Below are 17,921 nucleotides of genomic sequence, written 5' to 3'. Positions count from 1 at the left end.
TTATTTTCTCCACTGCAGTATTCATGTGTCATCCCAGCGTAAGCACACAACAAAAAGTCTGATTAAGTTGTGGGTATGATAAGGTTTGTAATGACATGCACAGGTTAAATGGACAATGACCCATTTCTCAAGATAAGTGACTGCTGCATATTATTATTTTTCCTGGTATAAATCCTTGGGGAGCTAATGTGACTTCTTTATTGTGTCTGAGAGAATGTATCCATGTCCCTCACCAGAGCTAATATAACACGCCTATAATGGACCTATCAGCCCAATATTTGTAAATTGACCAATCAATCAATCCATTAAGTAAAATCATAAAATCAACAAAACAACCACTCAATCAACCAACCACTCGATAACTCAATCAATCAACCAACCAAACAAACAACCAATCAATCAATCAATCAACCAATCAATCAACCAATCAATAAACCAACCAATCAACCAACCAACCAACCAACCAACCAACCAACCAACCAACCAACAAACCAACCAATCAATCAACCAGCCAACCAACCAATCAACCAACCAACCAACCAACCAACCAATAAATCAATAGGGAAAAATGGAGAGCAAAAGAGGAGTTTCCCTCTCCCAGGACTGACAGACGTGCTAAAGGTGTCAAGTGTACAGATTAGAGAAAGATCATTAAATCTAATAATAGAAAATCCAGAAGGCAAAATCTATAATGCGAATGTGTAACATGAACGTTGGATCCAGGAGGATGTTCCGGTTGCATCTAGGTATTAACAACATCTGATATGTTATGGTCTAGTCCTGACTGGTACTTAGGAAGATCCAACAATTCACTCAATCAATTCATGTTGCGTCTAGTTGACTACACCGCATATCTGATCATTCACAACATACTGTACCTTTGTGGTCCAGATTGCAAATTGAGAGTCTCACAAATGATACAACATTTTTCTTTTCATACTGATTAGACAACAGCTGCCTTGTTTGGGGGAAATAAATAATTGGGACACCTTTGGCTGCAGTGTGAGCAAACATTTATGGATGTTCCTGCTTGTGCTGGCGCCCCATACTGAGAAGCATCGTCCAATTTACAGAGTGTCTGTCTGGCTCTGCTCTCATAGCAAAGTGTTTGTCATCTTGATGCAAAAAGTAGCACTGATGTGGCCATTCTCTTAGCAGGCTGAGGACTTGGCATGGCCACAGCTTGGATTTTTATTTGAGTGTAGTATCACTGCAATTCGATGTTCTAACCAACCCCTGTGCATAATCTCACTGCTCGTATTATTGATGTATCGATCCCCTTATTCCACACCTAGATTGTATCCATCTGACAGGAAATATAGCCCTGCGCTGTACTGCAAGAAAAATTGTATTTCTCAGTGCCCCACTATAATTGGAATAACCTTTATCAGCCAAGGACATCACATGCATGATTTACCCTGAGCTGTATTCATTTTCACATTAAGGATAAGATTCAGGGCCTTACAAGATGCAGAGCTTCTTCTTTTGCACTTCTATCGTATCTTCTCCCTGGTATTCTGTTAATTTGTCGTATTATTTTTTTCTTAACAATTATTATTAGTCGTTGTTTTGATTCTGCATTTATTTACATAAAATAGTAGAAAGGGAAAAGGGAAACATGGAGACAGTTATGGAGATTAGAGGTACATTTTATGTTGGTGTATTACTATTTTGTGATTAACCAATTAATTACATTGCATTTAGCTGACGCTTTTATCCAAAGCGACTTACAATAAGTGCATTAGACCAAGAAAATACAAACTTGAAGAAAACAGAATCATATAAGTACATTAGGTTTCATAAAGCCAAAACATTTCAAGTGCTACTCAACTGGCTTTAGATAAGCCAGTCCTTTGTTAGTATACGTGCTTTGTTAGTATATGTGCTTAGTTTGTATATAAGTGCTTTTTATTTAATTTGTATTTATTTTCATTTTATTGCTCGAAGTGGAGTTCGAAAGAGATGAGTTTTCAGTCTGCGCCGGAGGATGTGTAAGCTTTCTGCTGTCCTGATTTCAATGGGGAGCTCATTCCACAATTTTGGAGCCAGGATAGCAAACCCACGTGTTTTTGCTGATGGGAACTTGGGTCCCCCTCGCAGTGCGGGTGCAGCGAGCCGTTTGGCCAATGCAGAGCGGAGTGCACGTGCTGGGGTGTATGGTTTAACCATGTCCTGGATGTAGGAAGGGCGAGAACCATTCAAAGCATGGTACGCAAGTACCAGTGTCTTGAAGTGGATTCTAGCAGTTACTGGAAGCTTGAATTCATAATCTTACTTCAGTTCCAACGGCCAGCTGTGACAATTTTAGCACACTGCATCATTTAAGGGCTTTAAGAGAAGACTGGGGAATGATGTGGTGGGATGTATTTTCTACGGAAACCCTGAGTGACAAAAAAGATATGGTGATCTATTTTGTCATATTTAAAACATGGGGAAGTGGTGCACTTCAACATCATGTGGCTGAAATGATCCTGACAAAAAATATAAAAAGTCAACCACTAAACTTTTTAAAAATTTGTTTACTGTTTTCACAGATGAGAAACCAATGTCCCTTACACAATTATGCACATTTCAGTTACACTTTTGCTTTTGTCTAATGTATATTATAAAATGATTTTTATACATTATTTAAGGAACAATGAATTTCTCTTGTGTATAAAATGTAGGAATAAAGGGAAAAAACCCCAGAGCAAGGCCTTTCTTCTCCATAGCTGAAAACGGAAAAGAAAGTAAAGGTCAGTATAAAATACGGCTATATGACTCTATGTGTGTGTGTGTGTGTGTGTGTGTGTGTGTGTGTGTGTGTGTGTGTGTGTGTGTGTGTGTGTGTGTGTGTGTGTGTGTGTGCACGTGTTCTTGCTGACCTGCCTCATTCTTGGCGGCTGAGCCTGTGTGTAGCAGACTCTTGGATGATAACCTCAGGACCCAGTTCATCCACTCAGCGGCACACACCGCACACACAAAAATGAATGTGAGTGTGAGGACTGACCAACACTGGACTGAGAGTGAGAGGCAGACTGCCAGAAACCTCGCTGCAGGGTCAGGTGAGGAAACAGCCCCAGTACTCACTCAGGCCTCTCACTTTCAATGGTAAACATCAATATATAATTTCCAGATGAATTAGAAATGTCTTGGTGTAATTACTGTAAAAAAATTGAAACCATGCTGGAGATGACAGAGGGCCTCTGTCTTATTCCAGCGGCCCTTATTCTGTTTAATGTATTTTTCACTTGTCTATAAATATTTCGGACTTATATTAACTTCCCGCTTAACACTTAAGAAGCCAGTTTAGAACAAGGTTGCAGAAGGTAACTTGCATGTACATTTTGAAAAGTTTAATATTGCCATGTTTTGTTTCTCCTGCCATATTTAGTTTGTTAGTTATCAGGTTTAGGTTTAAAAAAGAAGAACCACTTTTTTTGTCCTGTATTTTGTTTGCCTTTGCCAAGATTTTACTCTCAAAGAATGATCAATTTCTTACACTTATAAGTGTTTCCTCTTGAAGAGTGACATCACTGTCAAGTTCTTCAAAACCAAATATGCTAAATCATTTTAAACTATAGTTAATCTTGATTTCATCCCTTAATGTTAATATAACCAGGTTCCCCAGGTGTCACTGACATTGTGGTTCTACTCAGAGCTTGGTGTCCGGTGCCTTGCTCAAGGGCGCCACAGCAGGGCAGGAGGTGAACTGGGACCTCTCCAAGTAGCAGTCTACACTCCATATTTAGGTCTGTTTGGAGACTTGAACCGGCAACCCTACGGCTCCCAGTCCAAGCCCCGACTGACTGAGCCACTGACGGACATCCATGTCCCTAAACAAATAATTATTAAATGTGGCCAACCCATTTGAAGGCACAAAACATAAAATGCAGCGTAGATGCACAAATAATCGTCCAATGTTTACTTTTTCCAAGAAATGTTGTTCCTGTTTGGCAGAGAGGCCGGGGAACCATTACATCTATTTTGGTTCTTATCAGGATGTTGCCAATATGTAGTTACATGGCTAATAGCTTAGGCAGAACACTTTTTAGTCTAGTTTTATTGGTTGATAATTCAATGAATCACTGCAATCCTCTAGTTTTCAAGCTGCTCTAAGCCACATTTTTTGGAATGGACACAGCATGAAATGGCTTTATATGCAGGGGTGCACATAACGTTGTTGCCCTGGTTCTCAAAGGAGCACCTGGAGATGTTGCTTGGTGCTCATCCTTAAAATGAAATAAACCGTAACTTTTGAGGGGTCTTTATTTTGCCAGACACACAACACTGAACACAAAGAGGTGAACACAGAACACACATGCAGGATTACCGCCGACTCAACGACGCCACTGCGCCTGACCGCTATCCGGTACCGCACATTCAGGACTTTACGCCGCATCTGGCCGGTACGGGGGTGTTTTCCAAGGTGGACCTGGTGCGTGGATACCACCAGGTGCCCATGCACCCCCTGGACATTCCCAAGACAGCAGTGATATCGCCTTTTGGACTTTTTGAGTTCCTACGGATGCCTTTTGGACTCAAGAATGCCGCTCAGACGTTCCAGCGCCTGATGGATTCGGTGCTGCGGGACCTGCCGTTTGTGTTTGTCTACCTCGACGACATACTCATCGTCAGTGCTTCAGTGCAGGAGCACCTGTCTCACCTCCGAGCCCTTTTCACACGGCTCAACGAACATGGATTGATCATCAATCCTGCAAAGTGCCAGTTCTGGGTTTTTGACATCGATTTCCTGGGGCACCGCGTCACGGAGGGCCGTGCGACTCCTCTTCCAGCGAAGGTGGAGGCTGTTGCGGCTTTTTCCTCGCCCGCTCACAGCACGGTCGCTCCGTGAATTTCTAGGGATGGTGACCTTCTACCACCGTTTCATCGCCCGGGCCGCACACAGCGGTTCCGCTCCTTTCAAAATCGGCCGCAGACGTTGTCCGGGCCTTCATTGCAAAGTGGGTGTGTCGTTTTGGCATCCCGTCGGACATTTCCTCCGACAGGGGCTCTCAGTTCCCGTCCAAGCTCTGGAACGCTGTGGCAGGCGGTTTGGGGGTTAAGCTGCACAGGACTACCGCTTACCACCCTCAGGCTAACGGCCTCTGCGAGCGCTTTCATCGCTCCATGAAGGCGTCCCTCAATACTGGCCTAACGGACGGTAACTGGGTCGACAAGCTGCCCTGGGTGATGCTGGGCCTGAGGACTGCACCTAAGGAGGATCTGCAGTGTTCTACAGCGGAGATGGTCTACGGTCAGCCGCTGAGAGTTCCGGGGGATTTCCTCCCAAATGCATCAGCTCCCTGGTCTGCCAGGGCCCAGCGAGTTTTTCTGCGAGACGCAGCGGAGGCTTTCGCTCCAGTCCCGACTACTCAGCACGGTACGCCGGGTCTCAAGTTCCCGCGGAGCTACACTCGGCTGGGCACGTTTTCATACGTCACGACGCACACAGAGGCCCCCTGCAGCCCTCTTACAACGGACCTTTCCGGGTTTTGGAACACGGTGACAAACACCTGGTGGTCGACATGGGCGGTAGGGCTGAGCACGTCTCGGTTGACCGGGTGAAGGCTGCTCACTTGGACGTGGACCGGCTGGTGGCCGCCGAGACAGGGCCGACCCCCGGCTTCGATTCCTGTCAGGGAGTGTGGGCCTGTTGTTCCGGTCCCTCCTCTGTCGGGGGCCGCACAGGCGGAGGTCGCTGCACCGACTCCGGTGCGCAGGTCTCGTAACAACATTAAGAGATCTATGGATCTATGTGCTCTTTGCTTGATTCATGCCTTCCCAGTCCCTTATCACGTACAAGAGCATGGCGCCAGTTGTTGTAGCCAGTTGTGGTGAAGGCATCTGACTTACTTGAACCGAAATGTCTACATGCATAGCAGAAGATGGCATCTTTTTTCCATGAATATTCCAGCCAATCTCTATTTTGAAACCATGAGCTACAAAATGAGCGCCTTACCCCACTGTACAGGCGAGTTGGGTACTTTTTTTAATATACCTGGGCAGGCTCTGATTTGCCGAGGTCCTCTGGCACTTGCGGGCCGCTGAGGGGTGGCGGTGTTTGGGGCAATGAAGACGGCTGCGGCTGCTCCGCCTACGTGGGCGAGGCAGGCAAAGCCGGCGAGTCGGCCGTTAGTGTCCACAACAGTGGCCGCGGGTAACGTAATGCCCCCATGATCTGAACTGTTATTACCTGCAGTAGATGCAGTGTTACTGCTGGCGATAAGGGCTGGTTGTTTTAACCATTTTCTGATGTCCACCATTGACTGCTGTGTAAGCACTTTGCAAATGACGAACGCACAGCGGCACAGGTCACGCATACCTGACATAATAACGTTACTTACCGTTTAAATTGACTTTTCATTTTTCAAATGAGGGTGAATAACGACTCAACTGAAGGTGCAATGCACCCTTATGCACCCCCGTAGAACCGTTCCTGCTTAGACATACATTTAAAGTATATATTTTTGAATGTTTTGCATATAAAAACAGTATGGATCAGTTGGGTTTAAGAGATTTAAAGACCAGCTTTCCACACCTCTGTGCCTTTGTGATATCTGGCATCTTATTCATCTACCTAAGCAGCTATCCCCATATAACAGTACTTTGCTAGTGTGGTGAAAATGGCCTACTGTGTACAGATCTGTTCTGCACCTCTCCACGCTGTTGTCACTTCCAGGGAAAATCAATCTGGCAGGGAAAAGATTAGAGCATTGATTTGAAGCCGGTGAGTAATACTACTGCAGAAAGCATACATCAAAAGCCTGTAATGTGGTGGGACAGAAAAGGCCGTTGATTTCTTATTTATGGCCTTATTTCTGGATCGTCTCTTTCCGTGGCAGAGGAGTCGGAAAGAGAGAGGGAGAGGCTGTGAGAAAGGAGAGTCGGCGAGGGATAATGATGCAGGAAGAAAGGCAGAAAAGAGGCTTTGACATAACAGAAAGGAAAAGACAATCCTAACTAAAGGAAGGTGACAGTTGGAGTCGAGTTGAAGGTAGAACAAACTAGCCTGAGCAACTCTTCTCTATGTTTCTCCTCCTCTGCTGTCATGACCTTCCCTCCTTCCGTCTCCTCTCCTTTTCTGACCTTTTAGACTATAATGGAATCAGTACCATCTGTCTTAGCTACATCTCAGGGAGGAAACAACATGCGGTAAGCCGTATCTCTGTGAACTCAAGTGACATAGAGGAAGAAAAAGAGAGGAATATTTATTTTATGGACGTATTAATCTGGCCAAGGGTCATATGTCATGACTGCTGCTTTTTGACGGACACTTGGTCAAACGTCAGTGAACCCCAAGTCTTGAAAACAGCCCTCCTCTATTGAATCTACTTGTACAGGCATACATTGAGTTTTGTATTGATATATATTATATGGTGTCAAATGTCAGGCGACAACTATCATTCAATAATTCAATGTGTTTTATACCTCAGGCAAGGGCATTCAAACGTATTATTATATTTGTTGCAATTAATGTAAGTGTCACCAGTGTCAAGGTGTGTTTTACTCGAACTTGAATGGATGCAATGTACAGCCTCTTACAAACAAATTATTGGGGTCAATGGCAGAAATCTTTCATTTGTTAAAATACGAAAGTGATTCTGCTCAGCATAGGAAAACAGTTCGTAGAAGAGACACGAGGATAAATGTTCAAATTACATCATTCAAGTTTGTCAAAGGGTGCAAGGAGTGGCTTGGCACCCACACTCTCAGACACACTGGAGCCAATAAGAAGTGGCCTAGTTAGCGTAACCTATATGCAATGTATCAGAAAAGGAAGATATCTATCTACATATCTATAGGTATGAACATGTACAAATGATACAATGATATACTGTAAGGGGTAAGTCACAAGCAGAAAATGGCAGAACTCTATGCGACCTCTGCTTGATGAAGAGACATCTTGCAAACGTATTAAAATCTGAAAAAGACAATGAATGAATGAATGAATGAGTGAATTAATATTTATTTCCATCAGTTAAGGTTATGTGTGTTTAAAGGATTTGTTCATCGAGATAAGCAGTAGGTTCTCCAGTTGGAAAACCTTTACACCATTTTATAATAACAGGGCTCAACACTAGTCACATGCTTCATGTACCACTTCAGCAAAGTAAAAACGTTGTTTTGCGATATTTAAAGTTTTTAATTAAATGTTTAGCCTGTCTATACAGCATTTTATTTATTTGTTTAATTCTATAATCTCTGACTTTTTTGCCGTCCGTCAGGAACTGAATTTCAAAATAAAGTCACCGGAAACAGACGTAGGTCTATATATATGGGACATTTCGATCGTCATTGCGATACACACCCACTGAACTGATTATCCAAGATCCTCAGCTATGGGTGAAGCTCAATGATTGGATGTTTTAGCCGCAATTCACGTTGGGATTAGGTGTTAATGCGATATGAAATCCGAAAAACATTTTAAAAAAGAAAAGAAAATAATACTTTAATCGGAGTGTGCTTGCTTTTCTCTTTGAAAGTCATCACATAACGGCATTGTAATACACGGTTCGGCTGCATTAAATACTACACATCCGCCGTAGTTCTTTATTTATAAAGCCCTGATTAGAAGACTTCTAGACAACTGCCACCGAAACTGAATATGTGACGTGGATCATAAATATAACAGCAATTAAACAACATCTTAAATTTCTCTTCACACAATACGTCTCCTGTATCAATACTCATTCGGCTGACTTGTATATTTTATCCAATTGGTAGATAGGCTATATTTACACCATAACGGTGCACAGCTGATAGACAGGGACTGGTAGTTTTTAAAGATATTACTGATTTTCTTTGAAATATAAGAATGTAAATACTGAGTTGAGAGAATAGTCAGGGGTTTTGGGTGATGGGAGACACATCTATGGAATCAGAATTTCAATAGCTTACCATTAAATGACTGATATACCTTTCTGTCTGTGATGTTTTACAAATCAGATATTAATGTGTAGAAGTAAAACATGTGAAATAATATAGCAATATCCTGTAAACCGATGTGAAAACATGAATAAAACTACACATCTTTAGATGTTATGCATACATAAGTGTCTTACACTAATAATACAAAGTTATTATGGCATTGTATGCTGTGTATACCTTATTTGTAACATCTTCCGAAACTACCTTTCCAACTCCTCAACAGTTGCCTGTCTTCGACTGTTGTAGGTGTAGGTGTCACGGCTGGAGGGCAAGGTACGCAGGACCCAAATGCAGAATATCCAAATCCAAAATGCTTTTATTGCGGAACTAGCAACAAAGTAAAATTAGGCAAGGCAAAACACAAAAATCCCTCAAAAAAACAGTTGTCGGCTGGACCCCCAACGGAACAGGACATGGTGTCGGCAGGACCCCCGGCGGAACAGGTGACGGTGGGACCTCCAACAGGACACGGGTAGCTGGAGTGGGCCCGAACGCCATAGGACACGAGGGGCTGGAGTGGGCCGGAACATCGACAGGACACGAGGGGCTGGAGTGGGCCGGACCACCGACAAGACACGGAGAGTTGGAGTGGGCCAGAGTGCCGGAACTGGAGCCGGTACGGGAGCCAGAACCATAGCTGCTGGGGCCGGTACTGGAGCCGGAACCATGGCTGCTGGGTCTCGAGGTTTAAAGCAGGCGTGCAGTTTATCGGGAGGAGTCACAAAGTCCCTTAAAAATGCAAATAGTGAGCTCCTTAACCAGGGCTTATCCGCAAATTCCCGGCGTGCTCGTGAAAGAGCAGCCTCCTGAGCCTCTTTACCATGAGCCCTCATCCATTCTCCAAGAAAAAATAAAAGTTTGCAGGATAATTTGCCAACCTCATCCTCAAAAAACACTGCTAGGTCCATGTTTTGTGAGATTATTCTGTCACGGCTGGAGGGCAAGGTACACAGAACCCAAATGCAGAATATCCAAATCCAAAATACTTTTATTGCGGAACTAGCAACACAGTACAATTAGGCAAGGCAAAACACAAAAATTCCTCTGAACAAAAACCTCCCAAGAACATCAATAATCTCACAAAGACAGACAGAAAAACCAGAACTTAAATTCACACAAGACTAATCACACAAACAAGACACAGGTGAGGAGGGAGGAGAAAACACAGGGGCACAAGGTGAACGTAATCAAGTAGGAGGGATTGTGTTAGCACACACTTGACATTTGTTTGTTTACTATTGACTTTTTGCAAACTATTCCTCTTTCGCTGAGCAGTTTACATTTCAACAGAGTGATTGCAAATATGTAAAATAATCAAATTTTAAAGTTTTTGATAAGAGTATTTAAAACAACCAGAGTGATTGAGGATGGAAAAGGCCTTGGATACCAACTCCAGGTTCCTACATTTCTATATTTCCTTCCTTTACACATTATAATGGATTGAACTTAAGTGAACTCTTTAGTTAAGTTAAGGTAAAGTTAACAATATACCCAACAAACTGACGTAGCTATAGCTTTGTTTTTTTCTTCATTCGTCTTGCCAATAAAAACATAAATTCGCCAGACACCGGGTAGAAGGCTTGAATGGGGATTTCTGTGAGTCAGTATAAACTGTAATACTATAGATACACATCTGAAATGTCACTTCAGCATGTGTTGGACTGGAATGAGTTGTTACATACATTTTTAATGTGTTGACATTATGAGAAACATTACCCACTCAGTTGACCTTTGTCCGAATGATCATTGTGTTTCATTATGTGCTGCTGGTACCACTTCCTCCACAATGGAATTTGTTTATTATTAAGTCTATGTTTCTCTTTATTTCTTCATGTTGCATTTGTTTGACTAATTACTCTTTGTTACATCCCATGAAAACTTTAAAGGGGACCTATCATGCAAAATGCACTTTTGTAAGTCTTTTATACATGAATATGTGTCCCCGGTGTTCCAGAGAACTCACCAAGTGTCAGAAAACACAACCCCTATTTTCCTGGAGACGCTGCAGTACATATTTCAGGCCACCAAATGTTGCTGTTCTCACTGAATCCGAGCATGAAAGGCAGTGTTAAATTGAGCGTAATGAGGAATGGATAAAATGCATGATCTGTTTGGTATTTTGTAAAATAAAACGTATACATATACCTTATATAGGTAAGGCCCTACAATATATTATTCAAATATAGCATGATAGGTCCACTTTAAGTTAACAAGGTGTGACTGTATGGGATCAAAACAGTGCGAACAGTCTGATTGCTTTTGTCTAGATAACTGATTAATTGGTATTTGGTTACATTTCTATAACATAGCTATATCATTTTATTGCTAAATCAAATTCAGACCATTCCCGTCCTAAGCCATTTGATTAAAAGTTAGGGTTGCTGTGGCTGTGAGCGGTCTTCCACAAATCAGCAGGTCAGTGGTTCCATCTCCAGCCCCCACAGTCAACATGTTAATGTGCCCTTGCGCAATACACTTTCGCCCCAATTTGCTCCCAATGCCATGGCCAACAGTTTGTGAATGTCAAATCGCTTTAATAGATTCAAGTTAATATCACTTCTATTAATCCTGGATAGGTAATTCTTCACTCTAGTAATATTTTAACAATTAAACACATAGGCCCAAAATACACACATACCTACCTACCAGAGGCTCAAATGGTTCTATGACCAGTGCCTCACGTTTTTTTCTTTCTGTCCACCAATAACTGTAAGTAGGACAGAATAGAGCCTAACAAACAAGATGGGGGATCAAGCCTGGAGAGATTGGCCCAGAGTGGGTAAAGCCCCTATTGCACCTGCTTCCTGTGACATCGCCCCCCAGAACTGAGGAATCGCCCAGGGCTGGCCCACCAAATATGTGTCAACTCTGCGAACCACGGCGTTCCGTGGCGATCTGGAGCCACTAGGATGACTGACAGATGCTCTTGTCTCACTCTTTCCAGGAGGGGGAAAGGTGTAGAGCAGCTTTCTTGGCCATGGCTCGTGCGCAAGCGCGACAGTTTGCACTGTCCCGCCGAGCCATGGAAAACCACAGGGCACATCGGCTGTTGCGCCTGCTGGCGAACAGGTCCACCTCCGCTCTCCCGAACTGGGCCCAGATCTGCTTCACCATCTCCGGGTGAAGCACCCACTCGCCTGGCAGGGGCCTGCCTCTTGACATGAGGTCGGCCCCCCTGTTCTCCAGTCCCGGAACGTGGAGGGCTCTCAGAGACAACACAATCTCTGAAGCCCATAACCACAGTTTCTCCGCTGTGGTCAACAAGGCGGCGGAGCAGACCCCGCCCTGCCTGTTGATGTACACCACTGTGGTACAGTTGTCGCTCCTCACCAGCACATTTTTTCCCTCTATAAAGGGTTTGAAATGCTGGAGGACCAACACTACTGCCCGTAGCTCTAGAAGGTTGCTGTGCCGCATCTCTGTCAGAGACCAGCGACCACCTATAGCTCTCTCCAGGCAGGTCCCCCCCCATCCTGTCACGGATGCGTCTCTGAACACCGTGACTGAGGAGGTCACTCACCCCAGTGGAGTTCCCCTCCGGAGATGCTCCGGGGACCACAGTATCGTAGGTTGCCCCCCACTGAGGGGGGGATGGTGGTCACCAGACGTTGTTTGTGCCTCTTGGGATCTAAACGAAGGCCGGTAAACCACCTCTGCAGGCGGCTCATATGCAGCAGTCCCAGCGGCACCACAACGTGAGCAGCCGCCATGAGACCCAGAGTCTGCGTGATGGTCAAAGCCATCACCGTTTTCCCCTGTTGCAGTCTGCAAACTTCCCGGAGCAAGGATGCCTGTCTGCTCTCTGACAGGGTGGCACCTGCCTGCATCGAGCACCATCCCCAGATACTGTACCTGTTGGTGAGGTATGGGAGTGCTCTTCTTCCAATTGACCGCAAACACCAACTTGGTTAAGTGTAGGATCAATTGGGCAGTATGAAACATTGCCCATTCCCTGGACCTGGCCATGACTATGAGGTCGTCGAGATAAAAGAAACCCCTCATGCCTCGGTCGCGCAGCGGCTGGAGCGCTGTGGCCACACATTTGCTGAACGTGCGCGGGGACAAGGAGTTGCGTAACGGCAGTCTGCTGTACTCGTAGGCTATCCCCTGGAAGGCAAAACACAAATGCTTTCTGTGCTCTGGAGCAATTTCGACATGAAAGTAAGCGTCTTTCAGGTCGATGGTTATGAACCAATCGCCCGGCTGCACTAGGCTCAATAACTGGGCAAGGAAACCTATCCCCTAGATAGCTTCGCCTCTCATGCCTTTGAATGGAGGAGGGACACTGCAGAACTGGAGTGAGTAACCCCGTTTCAGTGTCCTGTCCATCCACTCTGTCAATACACAGCTGAGTTCCCATTCCCCATAACACTGCGTTAGGGGACAGGCCATCAGCTGTGGAGCCCCAGCTAGGAAGCTGTGGTACTCCCTGGTGACCCAGTCTGCCGCCAAACTCTCCATAAAAGGAAGTTCGGGCCATGGGGGGGTCGACACCGAAAGAGACGATTTTCCACTGAGGTCCATGAACGCACCACCATAATGTCGCCTCTAAGACGATAAGATGTATTACTTGGAGTCTTTACACTAGCCGCGCTGTGTCTCCTAACAATCACACGCCGGCCATAACGCCCCTGTACTCGCTAAGTGCTTTGATAGCACTTCCTGCGATGTATCACGCTCACATGCCCGCAAGCTGCTTCCTTTACTGGAGTTACAACTGGGGCAGAGAGTGGGGAATATGTACGGTTAACATTATGTGGAAGTGTGGAATTGTGGAGACAAATGACACTCAGACTGGGATAAATGCAATCACTTTTATTTGAATATCTCACAATATTTGCATTAAAGAGGGAGGAGGCGGGATTCGCCCTCACGTCCAGGGTAGAGAGAGCCATTCTCTCCTCCGGGACGCTTCCTCCCACCGCCAGTCAGCTCCGGGAGGACGGTTCCGCGGGGCGAGCCGAGGAGGCAGAGGGGGCGACGGGAGCCGCGGAGGCTCTGTACTGGTGCCTCTCTCTCCTTCTCACCTTAGCGCCGCGCTCTCTCCCCTGAGGAGGAGCCCGAGGAAGAGCCAGCATGCGGCTGAGCTGCACCCTTTCTTCCTTGGATGACGGTCAGGAGGCGAGGTCGCCTTTTACACGGTGTGATTGCACGCGCATTCAGGTAGGCCCGCCTCGGGGGCCGGCTACGTTTATAGAAGTCTCAGTAGGTGAATGCTTGCATGGTATGGTTGAGAGGTAGTACCCATAGAGTCCAGTAGAGGGCGGAGCCTGTGTGAGATATAACAATGCTTTTGTTTTCACTTTGAAGATTTCCCCAGCTCACATGTCAGATTGTAGGAATCAGACTTTTTGTTATTTTGCATGAATAAAAGAAACCATGCCCAATTGGAAATAGACTGAAACACAGGGAGCTTAAAGCTTTCCTGCTGTGGTAAAGGGCTCTTTACCATTCAAACACATTCATACCACACCAAGAAATCTGTCTATTCCACTTTTCAATTCCTGTTGCTAACAGTGATAAAAGCCAAATCTAAAGTCATACTGTGTATTCAAGTACCAGAATGAAGGAGAAAGGGTACAATTGCATTTGATAATATAATAATGTTCTATGAGTGAGGAAATCATGAAAAAAACAGACATTAAGTGAAAGAAAAACAGGGGGGCAATCACTTATTTTCCGAATTACGCAAATATAGCTATGCGTTTTGATAAGCAATGCCATATAAATTGTCAGAAAATGAACCCGGGTGAATGGAGGACATGTTTAGTGGTTTGTACTTCAGACAGCAGAGGGCTCTCCTGTGACATGCCAGCTACCTCCTCTCTGCCTCTCCTGCACACAGAGAAGCCATCATGTATTCTCAGTGACGCACATCTCACAAAGCCCCTCAGCCAAACTCCTGTCCTCTGCAGATTGGTAACGTCATTTACCGTGCAACATAAGTACATGCATGTAGACATCCAGACTTCAGAGCGGCGTGACACTTAAACACACACATGGACACACATCCCCACAGGCGAGCGTACACCGACGTAGCAGGCGAGAAAAACGCAATGATGATGGTCAGACGGGTGGATGGAAGAGGTAGAGCAGGTGACGAAGATCATTTTCTTTCTCTCAGCCACTGAAGTGGTAATTTTGTCCGAGTCTGCGATCTCATTCGCCTGCCTCCCTGTTTTCCCCCGATGCCGCGGAGAGATGGAGAGATGGAGAGATTCTCCTCTGATTCAGGACGCCCAGTTCTCTGGGCCAAAATAAGCCTCATGAATAAACCATAAACTTAGTAGTTAAGTTATGTAACGGCAGCACATGAATAGATGCAGCATGGCAAAGTACAGTAAGAGTGAGAGGGTGGCATTTAGTTTATCTTTCCAAGTTGTGCTCGAGTGCAAAAACAAACATTACAGTGCACGTGCATCGCCTCTAAAGTGATAAAGTGCTACTCTGAAATATTTCCACGCAGGTAAATGTATGCTCTAATGTAACCGCTGATTGAGGTAACCTGAGGCCATACCACATCCCTCCTTTAAACACAGGGTTTGATAGAGGAAAAATGCCCTCGTAAGGACTAACAAGATGAGATCTGATAACCTTATTAGCACCACATTGAGCTCTTACCAAGCCTCCAGGATGTGTGCCCATTGTTGAAGCAAATGTTTGTAGCAGCCAGACGGCGACACTACAAATCCCGTGTCAGTCTGTGATGTCATTGGACCTAAAAATACTTTTTTCCCCATTTACTAAAATTGGGCAAAAGACATCTGTTAATCAGCAAATATGTTTTTGCTTTAGCTAAATCAACTAAGTAAGAACCCTTATTTAAATCTTAAGGTCTTACAAGTTGTAAAATGCGCTAAAAGCCAAATCTAGTTAAATTCCCTCTCCATTCATTTGAGCCAAGAACCACTGTGACGCAGAGTATTGGAGGCGGGGCTAAAGGAAAATGCAATAGGGCCGAGATGTTTGTTCTCGAATCAGGACATTTTTGTCACTATGACAGTCAGCAGTCTAACATGCTCACAATGACAATCACGTTTAATGGGTGTAAATTACCATGAGTGGGTTCAAAATTGCATTCCAAAGCACATACTCAACAGATTATTATGCAACAGATGTACAGGAAATACTGTATGATATATTACAAAAACTTCTACACACATTTTGTGTTACCCTACTGATGACCAGTAAAATGTTTCAAATGTATGCATACAGCCATTTATATATATATATATATTATTATATTTCCATCTTCACAGGAAACAACTTGGTTAGGCTTAGAAAAAAGAGAAGTGGTAAAGTTAGGTGAAAAATACATCAATGTTCGGTTTAAAGTAACTACTGAAATGGTGTTACTTGAGTTATGTGACAAAAAGTAATTCTGCTTTCCCAAAAGACCTGGACAGAAGTCTCCTGGGTAAACGTTGTCTTTTTGGGTTTTCTGGACAGTCTGAAAAGAAACAATGCATTTTGGGGCAGTTGAGTAAGTCTAAAAGCTCATGTTTCATAAACATAAACATCTAGGCACAATATTTACATTATTCACCAACCCTAATTTTACCTCATCATTTACTTTTTTGAACAGACCCAATGCTAACATCTTCATTTGGCCAATTAGCATGCTAATATCTGATATTTGGCCAAACATTTACGGCTGAGGTCAATGGGAGGTTAGCTATAAACCAAAATATTACAACAATACAAATGTTGACTTGATAATGGTACTATATGCAAACATAATGGATTACCAAAGGTATTTATTCATCCTGTAGTGGGCAAAAATGTCTGCATCAAATATGATGGAAATCCATGTGATGTGCCAATCCAAGCTGCCAACATATGCAAATGGTTACAGGATTACAGATGTGGCAGTCTACAGTATGTGAAGCTTTCACAATGTCTACACAGTAGGCAAAATAAGCACTTGGTGTAATTATACCATAGACCCTTTCAACAGCTGTCAATCAAACACATTTTACCTGACACAACCAGTACTCATCAGAAGCAAAAGCAGAGGCAGTGGAAAATGCAAGTGTGACTAATTGTGTTAAAGACAATCATTATCAAGCACTTTCAATCAGTTAAGGGTGGAGATGGAGTCTGGTTCATGGTTAAGATATTGGAGGACACCACATCTTTGAGGTTGGCTTCTTTTAATGGCACCATCAATAGGCAACAGGCCCTTAAAGAGCAGGGCAAACATTTCGGAGTAGGGTGCCTAGAATTGTAGTGCCATAATTTGGGAACCAAACATTTTCATACCCAATTTGCAGTTAAACTATGGCTTATAACTCTACACGCACATTCTGAGACCAGTTCCTGCATTATTTGCTGTTTTGTTTTCATTTCCGAAACCAGTCCCCTCCACTTTACTTGTTTCGAAGTCAATGGTTTTTTGAATGTGTTTTTGGTTAGATGCCTGAAAAAAGGTATTTGGATAAGACAGGCTAAAAAGTTTCTGCTCCTCTACAAAAATACATCAGGGAATTACCCACTTATATATTATGAAGCCTCTATGTGTCTTATAAAAGGTGGTAGCTAACAAGTGGTTTAATGGGACTACAGAGGTTCTTTTATATATTAAAGGTCATGAGACTAAACACAGCAACACTCATCTAGTGGTATTGATGTTAAAGTAATGCAACTGCGGTTTAGAGTCATTAAAAGGGGTTTATTTGTGAAGATTATATTGCTGAACACAATGTTTTGGTATCATAAAAATGTGTTAGCTTAAGATAAGAGCTTATTTTCTGGAAAACTCGCATTTGGCTTTTGTTGAGAGAACTATGAGGGATGTTAACCGCTAGGTTGACCCTCATAATTATATCCTCCCTGCAACACTATGGACACTTTTGCCTTCAGACATACTTGGATTGTACCCCACTTTCCAGTCACAGCAATACTTATCAAGTTGCATAATAGCCAATATTTTATGCATGAATTGTCGTAAGAAAAACACTTAAGTGTATTGAGAATGTACTTGACAAACCAGCTTATCTTCTTATGAAATC

The 17,921-nt window shown here is 43.8% G+C and overlaps 1 protein-coding gene across 1 annotated transcript in view; it reads right to left on the bottom strand.

Moving 5' to 3' along the window:
* Positions 1-17,921, bottom strand: part of naaladl2 (N-acetylated alpha-linked acidic dipeptidase like 2) — a 1,042,014-nt gene that overhangs the window by 62,669 nt on the left and 961,424 nt on the right. The gene's annotated exons all lie outside the window — the stretch shown is intronic.

The sequence above is a fragment of the Notothenia rossii genome, assembly GCF_949606895.1.
Source record: "Notothenia rossii genome assembly, chromosome: 1".
NCBI lineage: Eukaryota > Metazoa > Chordata > Actinopteri > Perciformes > Nototheniidae > Notothenia > Notothenia rossii.
Note: the sequence above shows the minus strand (reverse complement) of the source record. Positions and strands in the feature narration are given on the sequence as shown.